Source organism: Pteropus alecto, unplaced genomic scaffold (genome assembly GCF_000325575.1).
Source record: "Pteropus alecto unplaced genomic scaffold, ASM32557v1 scaffold164, whole genome shotgun sequence".
In the NCBI taxonomy this organism is placed as follows: domain Eukaryota; kingdom Metazoa; phylum Chordata; class Mammalia; order Chiroptera; family Pteropodidae; genus Pteropus; species Pteropus alecto.
Window position 1 is genome coordinate 6,179,420 of NW_006439568.1, and position 14,752 is coordinate 6,194,171.

Here is a 14,752-nt window from a genome sequence, read left to right on the forward strand (position 1 = left end):
AAATGGTTCCAGCTCCAACCTCTCATTAGTGAGGTCTAAGAAGCAGAGAACAGAGCCCACAGGTTTGTGGTCTTCACTAGAGGCAGCTGTAGTAAACTGAGCCAGCAGAGATGTCTGGTGTATCTACATTTAAAACTCAAAGTCCACCCATATAAGACTTTGCTGAAAATGGGGACTGCAAGTATATTGAAGAAACGTGAAACTTTAAGGAGAAAGCAGAATGCTGATGAGGAGAAGGAGAGAAATAAAATAGAAGACTTGAAGACACTGGCTCTTTATCTGCCTTCTCATGGCCTCATCTATGATTATTCTTTATGGCCAATACACAGAGGGCATTCAATAAACTTTTATTAAATATGGGAACAAAAAGAGAAAGACGTCTTAAGGAAGAGGCTGTTTAGGATAAGTGATGAGGAAATTTTTTATCTTTTAGGAGGTTATTGTTGATCTCGCATGGAGAGGGTAGAGGCAGAAGCCAGATAACATCTTAAAAAGCTTCAATACCTTTGCAAAAACTTCCCTGGTCTTCCCACCGTCTAAACCCAAAGAAAATTCATCAAACCCTCATCTATGACACTACTGTTGTTTACCACATAAATATTTATCATACTATATGAATTTACTATACAGAATAAACTAAATGATGATTTGCATATTAAAAACAGACCCACTCCCCTTTCTTAAAAAAATTTATACTTGAGAGACAATACACAAATAAACAGACGAACATATAAAACACAGCAGGTTGTTATAAATGCTTTGAGAAAGACTAAAGGAAGATTTTGAATAGAGAATGATATCCTATGACCACTCTATATTCCCTACTGAGAACAGACATTAAGGAAAAAAATTAGAAGCTGATAGACCAGTTAGGACACTATTATAAAAGATAGCAGTGGCTTGGGCCACGTTGACAGTAGTGGCTATAAATGAAAAGTGGCTAGATATTTTAAAAAATATATTTTGTTGGAAGAACGATGAGATTTGCTGATGGTTTTGATGTCGATTATAAGAAAAAGCGAGTGAACAAGGACCCTAAGATATTTAGTCTGGGCAGGTGATTGAATGGAGTCCCCGCTACTTAGCAGGGGAAGAACGAATGGCTGGAACAGGCTTGGGTAAAGGGAAGCGCCATTTAGTAATTAACTTTTTTGTTTTCTTGTCTCGCCTCGCCCCATATCATGGACTTCGTGGCAACAGTTTTGTCTTCTTTCTCTTCATATTAACAACCTAGCCCAGTGTTTGACACAAAAGAGATGCTGTTCATTTTCTTAATTTTTAATGAACGAATGAATTACTTGAAAACATAAAATAATTTTATTTCTGGAACTCCTGTAAGCTCCATTGGAAGCAGAGATTTTATTTTATCACCACTGCACCCCCAGCATCTAAAACAAAGCCAGCATAAAATGTTGTTGAATAAACAGATTCTTGTCCTATTCTTCCTGAATATTTCTGATCTCTGTCTCTGGTTCTGGTTAGTATGAAGGAAATGAAAAAGCAAATTAATATGTGTTTGGGGCTTTTTTAAATCACTTACTTGATGAAAAGTTGCTTTGGAAAACAAAATTCATATTTCTTATTACCAATTGATAGCTATTAATACTGGCAAATCTAACGGTTTCAAAATCTCTCCCTGAACTTTTGGTCATTACATGTCCTTTTCCCATTTTGCTAGAATTTCATTTAGGAAGTCACTAGAATGTCAAGGAATACTTCCAAGCATTCAGACATGTTTTTGTGGTTTAAAAGAACAGATATCTGGCTTTGTGTTTAAATTTTATTAAGATGCTAAACAAATTATTTGTTGAACTGATTTTAATTTTCTATAGTTTAAAAATCACTTTCAAATGCCCATCTTGGTCCTAGACAGATGCCAGACCTAGCAAATGCATCTCAGCTGCCACTTCTTCTTCCAGATCCTCTTTTAACACTGGAGATTGGCTCACACTTGACGAGGAGTTAAAAGTCAGACCTGTTCCTGAATCTTCCTTTTGTTGTAGGGCAGAATGTCGTAAATTGCTTTTTTAAGAACACCACAATCTGTGAAAATAAGTTTTGGAAATTGCAGTCTACTCCCTCTGAGAGATTAATAATGCATTTAAATGCCCTCTGGTTAAAAGAAATGGGCTTTAAATCCAGTGACAACAGAATGCTTTTATAGTGGAGCAAGTTGTAGGTTATGAAGTTCGGTTTTGTGAATGTTCTAGAGACTTAGTTCGGCTGAGATACATAGAAGATCCTCTTTTCCCATCAGCTCAAGTGTTCTAGATTCCTTCCTTTAAGTAACTCTCCTCTGGAGAAGCTGAGAACTGTAGGTTAGGCATGGAGATCGCCAACCCCACCCTCACCCCCCCACACAGAACGGTATAGTAGTGGAAAAGTCTAGCTCTGTCCCTTCTTAAGTAATTTTTTGGTAGGTGCTATATTACCTGAGTATTGGTTTTCACATTTTAAAATCTAGAAAAATAAACTATATCCTACTCATCACACCTGACTGCCATAAGAATTAAGTATATATATTATTAGAAAATTTTATAAAGTGCTTCAGATTATACAAATGTAAAGCATAATTATACAATTTCCCGAAGGGTTTTCTCTTTATCAGTACTGTTCGACAGAGATATAATGTGAGTCACGCATGTAATTTAAAATTTTTAAATAGCCACATTTAAAAAGTAAAAAGAGGTGAAATGAATTCTAACTCTAATAAGTTTTATTTACCCCAATATACCCAAAATGTTAATATAAACGAAGCAATATAACAAAGTAAAAATTATGAGATATTCTACATTCTTATTTTTTGTACCAAGTCTTGGAAATTCAACAGGTATTCTATACCTCCAGCACATCTCCGTTCAGACTAGCAGCATTTCAAGTGCTCAACAGTACGTTTGCCAGGGCGATGCTTACGGTAGTTCTCTATGCAATTTTTTTTTTCCTGCAGAAAGCTAGTGTAGTTGTTCTAGTAAATCCCAGAGTAATAGTTTTTACACTATTGTGATCTTTTTTGAAGGATTAAGAGAAATCGTCTTTTTTACTATAGCTTCTAGAAGGAACTCGTGTTCCTTGGTGAATGTCTCCCCTCCCTCTGCAAAGCCAGCAATGGCCAGTTGCGTGTTTCACACATCACAACACTCCAACACTGACCCGTCTGCCTCCTTGCTCCACAGTTGATGACTTTGATGAGTACTTTGTGCCCACCTAGATAATCACGGATAGTCTCGCTATTTTAAGGTCATCTGATTAGCAACCTAATCATCTCCTACCTTAAATCTCTTGTTACATGTAACGTAACACAATGACAGGTTCCAGGGATTAGAACGCGGCTCCTTTGAGAGGCCACTGTTGTGTCTACCACACTTCCCTTGGCAAAGGACGCTGTGAAAATCATTTTTTTCTCTGTCCCTGGTTGGAATTTCTGGCAAGTCACATACATTTTTCTGCTCCCTTTGTAATTTAAGTCATTTTTTTTAAATGACTTCCTTGAATATTTTTAGCATTCTTAACTGATATTTAATTTTAACTTCTGCTATCTCCCAAATTAGGCCTGCCAGAGGCCTAGAAATCTGGATGGGGAGGAAGGCAGGGGTGCATCTAACCTCGGCGTGCTTCTTTACCACCTCTTCTCCCCATCAGTAGCTACTGCTTCGCATCCAGCCGATCCCGTGGAGAAGGGGCACTGCTTATGGCCTTGGAACTCCGGTGTTGGTGCCCTTTGATGCTAGACGCAATTGCTGGCTCTTTGTTTCAATGGATACTTGTGTGGGCTTCTTGGAGAACCTCTACCTGCAGTTCTCATGAGACTGTGCTTCCCCTCAGTTACCTGCTACAACTCTCGTCACAGTTCTGGGTTCCAGCATTCCTCCCCTCTGTTATGGTCTCAAAGGTTCTCCAGGCAGTCAGACTGGACGCCTGATCTCAGGCTAGCTCCCCTGCATGGTGAAAACACCGCATGCTCCCCATGCTGACCTTAGAGCGAACCAGTCACAGCCTATGACTTCTAGACTCTCCGAGTCTGGCTCATAAGATTTTTAAGTCCATCAAACTCGAAGGAATTGTGTAAATCACTCCAAGTGGTCTCCTTACAATTCTTCTCATTGGCTTAAGTGAAGACAGAAGACTACTACCCCTGCCTTGGGAGAGATGGAACAACAAGAGATAAAGAATAGAAGCAACACTTTTCAAAACAGTCCCTTTTACTTGCTTCTTTGAAGACAGTCTAGAACTGGACAGTAGGGTAAAAACGAGCAGAGCTAGTTCTGCTGTCTCTTATTAGTTCATGAAGAGGCAGGCAGTCAAGCACTCAGCTTTATGAGATGGCCTTGGCACCAAGTGAGTTGCCCTTGGCCTTTGGTGTCTCAGTGAAAAGTGAGATATATCTATATATATTATAGTAAAATTATTTATATTTATGCAAGTATAACAGGGCATTTAAACAAATTGCTGGGACACATACACTTCTAGTGAAGAGAAGCCAACCCTAAGGATCTTTTTTGAGTCCACTGAAATTCATAAACCTTTTGTTTTATGACCAAGGAAAGAGGAAGAATTTGGGGCCATGGAACATTGGAAGAGTAGGGGAAATATGATCATAAAGAGAAGGAGTATGGAATAGTTTATGTCCCAATCCATTTGTTGGCCAACAAATGGGAGACATACTTTCTTAGAGACCCTGATCCCAAACAATGTTTGTATGGGGCTAAATTGACAAATGTTTTTACAGACTGGAAAAAAAGACACTTCTTACCTCTGCTTAGTCCTGCCCCTATAACTGGGAAATAGCACCCTACACATGGACATTATTATTCCCATGTGGGCACCAGAACAGTGGCAATGGGACATGCAGCCCACATCGACTCCGAATAAAAGAGGAAGATCAAGTAGATGCTGCCCGCTGACCACATGATAAGGCATAAGTGAATCCTATATGTTAAGATAGGAAGCTTTGTAGTACAGACCAAGTTAAGATAAGAAACTTTGGGTTACTTATATCAATATGATTTCATTTGTATCTAAAAACCAGAAAGGGTAGAGACATTTGGAGTACATAGGATTTTATAGTTTACAATGGATTTATTATAATATTTCATGTATCTAAAGAACAGGAAGATTGTTCAGCAAATTGAATAAAAGACAAACTATGAAACTATCACTCCTAGACATAAAAATGTACCAAATCTTTAATATACTCAACTGACTATGCAAGATTTGTTTCTTTTGCCCATTTGGAAATTCTTCTTAAGAATCATATTTATATGGCCCCAACTTACAAATAAGAAACAAATATCCCGAGTGATTCAAACATTTAAAAAAAAAGAATCACCTATAACAGAAAAACATTTCTAGACACAGGAGTGGATTCTTCACTTTTTGTCCAGATATGCAATACGGCACAGCAGAGATCTGTTCTGAATAATTGTGGGCAGGGATCGCCACACTCAGATACACACACATCACTCACATCTTCTTTTAGCCTTCTCTTTGATAATATTTAGGTCATCTGCCTACCATTCAGGAATTGAAGAACTTTGAAGGGAAATGAGGAAACAAAGGGAGTTTATAAAGTTTATGTTATGTTTGAAGAACAGGGAGAAAGAACATGGAAAAACATGAAAAGGAGAGACTGGCACATTTTCAACATTAAATAAACATTTTGAATTGGCTATCTTTTCCTAAGGATGATTCAAAATTCCCCAAGCCGTAATTGTTGAACTCCTGCTTCATTTGAAATGCATGTCTCTCTGGATATCCATACTGCTACTTTCCTCTGCCCACTTCCTAACTCTGACTACGTTCTCAGTGCTGTTCCTTATTTTCTGACCTCTTCTTAAATGTAGTGACTTTTCAAAGTCCCATGTTCTATCCTTTTCTCTTCCTTCCTAAGCAATATTTCTCAGCAGTGTGTTCACACCAATGATTTCAACCATTGGATAATCTATAAAGATAAACTCAATCCATCCCAGCATATATTTACACTCTTCATCTTGGATCCATCACCTTAACCATTTTCACAAATCAGAAACCTCTGAACAGCTTTAGCTATTTCCTTTCCTTTAATGGCCACAATCAATTAGCCAACAAATCTAATTGATTTTTACCCCTACAACTGTTTCTTATAGCTGTTTTCTCTTTTCCATCACTGCCGTCTTGCTTTATAGTACCCTACCTTCCAAAATAACTTCTTAAGTATCTCACTGCTTATCATCCTCCCTTTATTAATCATCCCAAACCTATACAGTCATCTTTCAAAAATATTGATATGGTCATATGACCCGTTGATTTAAGTCTTTGCTGGCTTCCCATCATCTTTAATAAAAACACCCAAGTAGTTGATACGGTCTTCAAGTACCTTCACAGTTGAAAAATAAATTGCATTATTAGTACTTCTCATTAGTACTTTTATTGGTAGTCTTGATTAGTCCTGTGCTACTGTGTAGCTCTCACCTCAGATTTATTCCCCTATTTACCCAGACCCCCTGAACAAAAAAAAAATGTTCATAAAACCTTGAATCCTTCTGAGCTCATGTTATCCTCTTTATGTGGAATATCTGATTAGCACGCAATGGATAATAATGAGAGCAACGACAACTGCATTTATTGAGCACTTACTGTTAGCAGCTACTATTATAAGAGCTTGTCATTTGTTAAGTCACTTAATCCTCAGTCAACCCTCTGAGGGAAGTAGCATGATGTCCATTTCATACATAAGAAAACTGAGACACAGAGTGGTTGAGTAACTTATCCAAAGTCACAGGGTTGATAAACTTTTAATGGAATCTTAATATAAGCAAGGCGTTTCATTTTATTTCATTTGGCTATTAAAGCGATGTTATGAGGAAGGTATTATTACATAAATTGCACAGGAAATTGGGGTTTACAGAGGTCTGCTTCCAAAATCTTTGCTATTTCCATAATAAAATGCTTCCTCTCATCTAAAGGAAAAACATAGCTTTATTGTTAGAGTGAAATTTGGAGATTTCCCACTTAATGTAGCATTATTTTCTCTGTGATGCTTTTAGTGGGCTGGCCAAATGATGATGCTAAACAGGCTTGGGTTACACATTTTGTGATGTGCCAGCTGGAGCACAATCAGCCAAGGGAAATGGGTTTGTAAGAACAACTACATTATGACTGCCTGTGACATCCAAATAGCCTGGTCTGATAGCATCATTAGCTGAGATAAACGTTATATAATATCCAGTCTATGGACTACACAGTGTCCGATCTTTAGCTTGAGTTTCCAGATATTCTTCAGAAATCAGTACCTGAGGCATTGTTTAAAGTAAGTGATTTTGGATTTTGAGTTTCGCAATTTTTAAAATTTTCTTTTGAGTAAAACAGTATGCTTGGTTACGAATAAGGACGTTTTGGCCATCATGCTAATGAGGGGCATTTTCTCCCCCAGCAACACGGGAGGTTGCTCTTGCCTCTTCTAATGCATCAACAGAAGAAATCAAACCACTCAGATGTGCCACAACCGTACTCTTTTTTCCCAAGCTGGCTGCTTTGTCTGGGTAACTAAAGATGACATTTTGTAGTTCGGTTGTCAAAGACTGAAACCAAGAAGTGAAATCACTGCTCAGATGTTGCTATATGTAAAAAGGAAAAGCTACAAATTCACCAACACTGTCCTGCCTTTTGGTCAGTGGCCAAAAAAGAAATAATGTATTTAGCAAAAAAAAAAAAAAAAGCCAATTATGAAAGTAGTCTAGGAGAATGTTGATCACTTGAAAGTTTTAGAAAGGGCCTCTTTGCAACATTATTTTTTGAGAACGATGTTAGCGAGCGCCAATGGGCTGTGTGCACTTCAGTAACACCCATGGTAATTGCTGGCAGATGTATCACGTGATTTCTTGTCAAAATTTTCAAGCGGAACATTTAGTTTGGTCTTGTGGATAATGATGAACTTGTGCAACAAGCTCTCGATATTGGTTTGTATGGTGAAAAGTGAAAAGTCCGTTCAAAGCACAATAGACTGCAGTTGCCACCATCAAACTTCTGTGTTTAAGTCCTCTTTCCAGTCAACAGCACCTCTATTCTCCCATCACTCATGTTCTAATTTCCAGTCACCTTTGAACCCTTCTTCACCTCTCCATTCATATTTACACGTTAGTCTCATTAAATCTCTTTTCGGTCAGCCTACAGTTCCATCTCCCTGCTCCAGAATTAGGACATTATATACTTTTTCTTTTTCAAGTCCTCTACCAGTTCTAGTTTATATACATAACTGTGTTTCCCTATAATCAGTTCACACATGCAAATCTATTTTCTAATTTTTTACTAAGTATTTTTATAGAAAATCATATATCATATAAAAATTATGTTAAGCATTGCCATAAATGATTATATGGTGTTTATAATTTTCATTTTTAGCGGTTTTGTGATATTGATGAGGTTAATATACCATTTTTTATTTAACCCCTTTCTTATTATTAGATAATTTCATTGTTTTCAATTTTTGTTACTAAATATGATAGGCTATCATTCTTCAAGTCTCTTTCAATATTAGGTCAGAGGAAAGGATGCATGATACAAATTATCAAACTGCATGTCAGACTTGTTGCATAAATGTGTGCATTGTAAGTACAGGAGCTTTATTTTAAAAAGCAATAAGATGAAATATTTTCAATGCAATTTTAACTGCATATGCTCTTTGTAAATTGCTCATTTTTTAAAATTTAACTATTGAGGTCCTGTTCTTCATTCTAATCAATTTGTATACATGTTCTGTGTAATACAGAACCAAAACCTTTATCATCTTATATAAATTTTATATGGTATTGTTTTTCATTATTTGCAAGTTTAAGTTTTATGCTGGATCAATTGATCTTTATTTTTATTTTACTTCATCACTTAAAATATTGCCCCACCAGGAATCTAATAACTACTCAAATTTATTTTCTGCTCATTATTCCATATTTTCATTTACTTCATTTACTTTTTGGGGGTATGTCCTATGGTGATACTCCACAGCTACAGAGAACCACACGTGGAGTTTATTTTTTCCTGAATGAAAATGGGCAGAACCAACCACTGAAGATCTAAATTTAATAGGTCTGAGAAGGAAAAAATATATATATATACACACACATAAAATAAATGAATATCATTAATATAAGTATTATTTTATATAGTCAATATAATTAGATAATATAATTATTATTATAATACATTACCCAATTTAGAAAAGTTGCAAGTTGAAGAACAGTAAACATGTAAATAATAGACTATAAAGTAAAGTTGGTTTATTTTTCCCTCCAGCCTATTCCACACCCACAGCGTCGGAGTGTCCCCCTTACAGGAGTCACGTGGAATGCCTGCTCTGTCTGGGGGACGGGCACCCAAGTAAAAGGACAGAGCTGAGGAACTCGTTTTATCATTTCAAAGATAATGATGCTATAAATCACTCCCTCCTCCTAACTCTGACTACGTTCTCAGTGCTGTTCCTTATTTTCTGACCTCTTCTTAAATGTAGTGACTTTTCAAAGTTCCATGTTCTATCCTTTTCTCTTCCTTCCTAAGCAATATTTCTCAGCAGTGAACACACTGCAGAGAAAAGAAACCTCAAGTAACACTAAGGGTTTTTCTTTGCCTAGAAATAAATACCAAAGGCGGAGAACGGTCCCCTTTTAACAAACCCGAGGTGGGTGCTAGGAATGTGAAGAAGAGCACCCTAGTATCGTGTATTAACTCCGGGAAAGTTCTCCTTAATTTCTTTAATAAGTCTCTCCCTTCCATTTTCTCCATTTTTCCTGTCTGTACCTTTTATTTCTAGAATACTGACTACTAAGATTATTCCTATTCATTCTAATATTTTCCCATGTGTTCTTTGTCTATTTTTTGCTCCATGTTCTTAGAAATTCCATCAATTTTGTATCATACTCCTCTGATTGAATCTTTTCAACCGTCATAGTCTAAATCATTAAGATCTATTTCTTGTTCTAGTGGGGTTTTTTTCATAGCATTATGTTCATTTTTATTAATGTTTTATATTTTTAAATACATCTGAGTGTTAATTCCCACCCCCACCTATAAAGCTCAGAACCTACCACACGTCTCAAACATAACAAACTTATTATTCCACACAAGTTGGCTTCCTCTAGTATTTGCTGTCTTAGTCAATGGCTGTCAAATTGGTTTCAATCTGACTCAGCTCTTAGGTTGTCACCCTTTTACAGACAACTTAACTAACTACTGTATCACTGACTACTTCTCCATCACTGCACTTCTTAGAACATCAATTTCTCATTTATCTGTGTGATGATTTGATTGGCAGTCTCTCTTACTCAAACTTGATTTTTGTTCAGTAATGTATAGTGCTTGCAGTATGCATGATAGGAGTTCATTAGATATCTGCGGAGTGAATGAAAAAGGTATGCATGACTGCATGGATAGGATACCTCATTCCTGTAAAATCTAAAGGGCCAAGAGTATCAATATGCCAAGGAAAACTGTGTTGCAAACCAGACCACTTATGATTTCTTTAGAATTCCAGTTTAAATAGTCATCTCTAGAAATATGCATTTGAGTGCTAAATGACTTGAAAGTTATTTATAATTTTTTATCTCTAAGAAGAGTCAGTGTTAGAAATTAACTGTCTGTAACTGCCAAATGCTATAACCATATAATCATCTCCTACCTGTCTTTTAGAGGCAGAATTTATGCTATTAAAAGTGAGAAACAATAATAACTAACAGGAAAATATATATCCTGTCTAACACTGAAAAGTGCCATGGAGAGAAATGAAACAGCACAAGAGGAACAGAAGTGCTAGAGGGAAAGCATGACTGTTGTTGAGTTGTTAGTTAATTAGCTATTTACTTAGTTAGAGCTTTTATACCGTGTGGTCAGGGAAGGCCTCACTGCAGAGATACTATTGGTGCAGAAAGCAGAAGAAAGTAAGGAGCAAGCAGAGTAGACATGTGCTTTAAAAGTATTTGGGGAAATTTTTTTTTAAAGTACAATGACCATGAAGTAGAAGCAAGTTTGGCATGCCTGGGGAATACCAAGGAAACCAGTATGGCAGAAGCAAAATGATTGAGGGAAAAAATAGTAGATTCTGAGTTTAGAGCAGTATCCCGAATTTCTATCATGTGGGCCTTTGGTAAGGCTTTAGAATTTTACTCTGAAAGAAATGGAAAATCATTGAACACCATACCACATGTCAAGCAATGTTTAGCCATGAAGATGTAACATTATATTCTTAAAAGCTGACAATACAATATTAGAGAGAGGCATGTAGTCAAAATGTTATTGCATATGATGAAGTACTATGGTAAGGCTATTTTTAGGGGGTAATTGAGATGGGCCAATCAGAGGAAGTGGTATCTAAATTGAAGAAGCAGAGATGTGAAATCAATCTCATCTTTATTCCTCACAGTCCTAATTGTTAGTGGGCCCCAGTAATTGGTCTAGGATCCTTCTAATTCCTGGATCAATCTTGAAAAGACAGACAAAGCTTATTTCATAGAGACTTGGGAAAATTTAAACTAAATTGTTATTACGGTGTTGGTAATCTGGTTCTTCACGTGTTACCCAAGTTACATCATTCCTATTTCCTGACCTGCCATCCTGAAAAAGTCTGTTTGATTGGGCTAGTTTCTCTGATTACTAATTCTTGTCTCTCTGTTTATCCAGAAGTAATATTTCATTGGGGCTATCAGTCAATGTTCAATCAGGAAAACAGAAACTGCTGTCGGTATTTCAGGCAGAGAGGAATTTAATATAGAGATTCATTTATAAAATTGATATCCAATTGGCAAGGGAATCTGGGAAATGTAGTTTTCAAGCTTCTAGCCCCTAGTAGTACAAAGGAGAGCAAAGAGAAGTTGCTCTGAGGCTGAGTACCAGCAGTCATCTGAATAGTCAGATGACTCAGAACAAGTATGTCACCCTTACTTAAACGTGAGCATAACCCACTATTTGCAACTCTTGTTGCTATGCTACTGTTGGATATGCTGATAGAGAAGATTTATTGATTCATACTGAGCTAGTATGGTGATGTAACTCTGACCTTCATAGGTCAGATTCTAAGTGTAGGATTTTTGTGAGGTTAAGGGAGATTATTATTATATAATTCTCATAGCTTATTACCTACATAGAATAACTATCCTATAAAAGGAATTATTACAAAGTAACTAAGACCAGTTGTTTTCCTATTCTGATGAGCAAAAACATAGTGTAAAAAAATAATAAAATTAAGGCCAATTGAAAAAAGAAAAATAAAAACAAATTCACTAACTGACTTCTCTAGTTTCAAAGGGTAGAGAATACGTTTCGTTGCCATTTTTATTCATCCTCCCGGAATGAAGTTCTAGAAACTATTTCTAGTTTCTCTCAGAAAAGAATGTAAATCTGTCTGCCTGGTGTAACTGTGGCCATGGACTTGGCTTATTCTAGGAGCCAGGAACCACCTCACTCTCACTCCTCTATGCAAAAAAGAAGGCAAGGGGCATTCTAGCATCAAAACACTTAACTAAGCGAAGGGTAAGTATCATTTTAGACAATTAAGGATTTCATACCAGTCCTTGGTACCAATGGAAATTCACTGCATCTCCACTGGGAGCGTAACCCTTGCTTGGCTATAATTTTGCTTATGTTGCTTTTGAAACATCACATAAAATGTACTTGGCTTCCACGCTTTCATTTTGTGTTACCAAGTAAACACAGGACAAGCAGACTGACTGGTAATGGAGCATTCTGCAGGCAGGATGGTGGAATCTAGAAACGGCTGCCACTCACCGGGCAGCAGACCATTCCGGGTCTCTCCAGTCGTCCCCATGGAGCTGTGCAGAGAAGGGCTTCAGAGCCCAGCCCCACGGACTCTTGGGTCGGAGCCTGGAGCTCCTCCCTTAACCAGAGCCTTCGCCATGTGTTCTGGGTTTATAGTCCCTCATTCTGGCTGCCAGACAGGGCACTCACAGCTTTCTAACCTGCACAGAGACCACTGGTTTCTTCATCCTGGGACTCTGACATCTGACGCCCAGCTGTGATTACGCCAGGAGCATGGACCCCAGAGGCATCACTTCAGTGACTGCTCCCAGGAAACAATCCTCAGGGGGGGATGTACATCCTTCACAGATGACAGAAGAGGGAGTCTCCAGGGAAAGCCAGCCAAGGTAGCAAGGGAGCTCAGCAGGGTGTGCACATATGCTTTAGGGTTGTAGAAAGAACTGAAGCGTTGCTAATGGACCACTTACTTCTGAGAGAAGACAATAACAGGGTTGTATATTTTCTTTTTAAGACATGTTATAACTGTTCTCCATGCCCTTATGTGCAATGCATATCTACATGCACCCTCTAAGCTCTTTCACATTAAGGCTCTGGTTAACTCTCCTCATTCATTCATTCATTCCATTCATTCGTTCCCTCACTGGTATTAAATGCGTCAGGCACTGTGCTAAGCACTGAGAACACAAGGAGGACTGGAAACTCTTTCTTCAAGAGGTTCTTTTTTCCCTCTCCAGTGGTGGGAGCACACAACAAGCCCATGATTAGAATGCATTTTGGAAAGCTCATACAGAGGTCTGACATATGAACTGTCTTTATGCTTAAGCTTCGATTACATGCGCCGGTCCTTAAACCATCCAAGACTAATAGGTTTGTCTTTCGATAGAGTGATGGAGTGGACGGCGGGAAAAGGTCAAGAGAAGGCTTGTCAGACAAGAGAAAGGGTTGTTTTCCATGAGCCAGACATTTTGTTTCTATCCACGAGCCAAAGGCTAAGCTCCTCAGTCCACTGTTGACACGGATTTAACTTGTGGTCAACTAAACCATGACCACATCTACCGCCGCAAGTCTCAGGGAGTTTTTCTTGTACTTTCTCAACTGATTATTTTTTTAAACACAAATGCTGAACTTTATCATTATTTTTTTTCTGTTGAATTTTATCCCATTGGTTGGATTCAATCTCCAAATCTGGTGAAATCATTATATGCTTCTGTCATCTATTATTGTAACTACTCCACCCAGCTTTATGTCATCTGAAAATTTCACAAACATCTCCTCTTCCTCTTTGCCTCTATTCGGTCCATCTACCACATGGCAACAAAAGTGCTCTTTCTAAAATAAAAATCTGACCTTATTCTCCATGCACACACAATTTAAACATGGCTTCCCATCATGACAAACAGCCTAGGATGGAACTCAATACCTTTCATGATTTGCCCCTTGTTTGTTTCTTCTTCAACTCCTGACGTACACCTTCCCTTACCTCCACGTATACTGAACTACTCAGTAACTCAGAACTCAGTGTGTACTCGCCACCTATCTACCTAGCTCTGCTCTTCCTTCCAGAGTACACTTTTCTCCTCAATTCCCCTTGATAATTACTATTCAACCGCCAAGCCGGGGCCACATCGTAGCTCCTCTGGGAAGCCCTCTCTGGACAAACACACGCTCACAAACGCACCCGAGGCTGGTGTTCCAGTCTCTGTGCTTTCACGATAATTTACATATATATGTTAATATACCACTTCTAAGATCACTTAAAACTCAAAGATTGTCAAGTTGTATGTTCAGACAAGTCACCTGAGAATCTTGGTAAAATGTAGATTCTGATCACATGTCCTGGGTTGGTAAGATCTGAAAATCTGCATTTCTTACAAGTTCCCAGGTCATGATGATGATGCTGGTCATAGACTATACTTTAAGTAGAAAGAAAATAATTCCTGGATATATTCTTTCTCAAATGTGAACATCTTATCATTTGGTCCTATAATGTACTCATTTTTGAATCTCTAGAACCCAA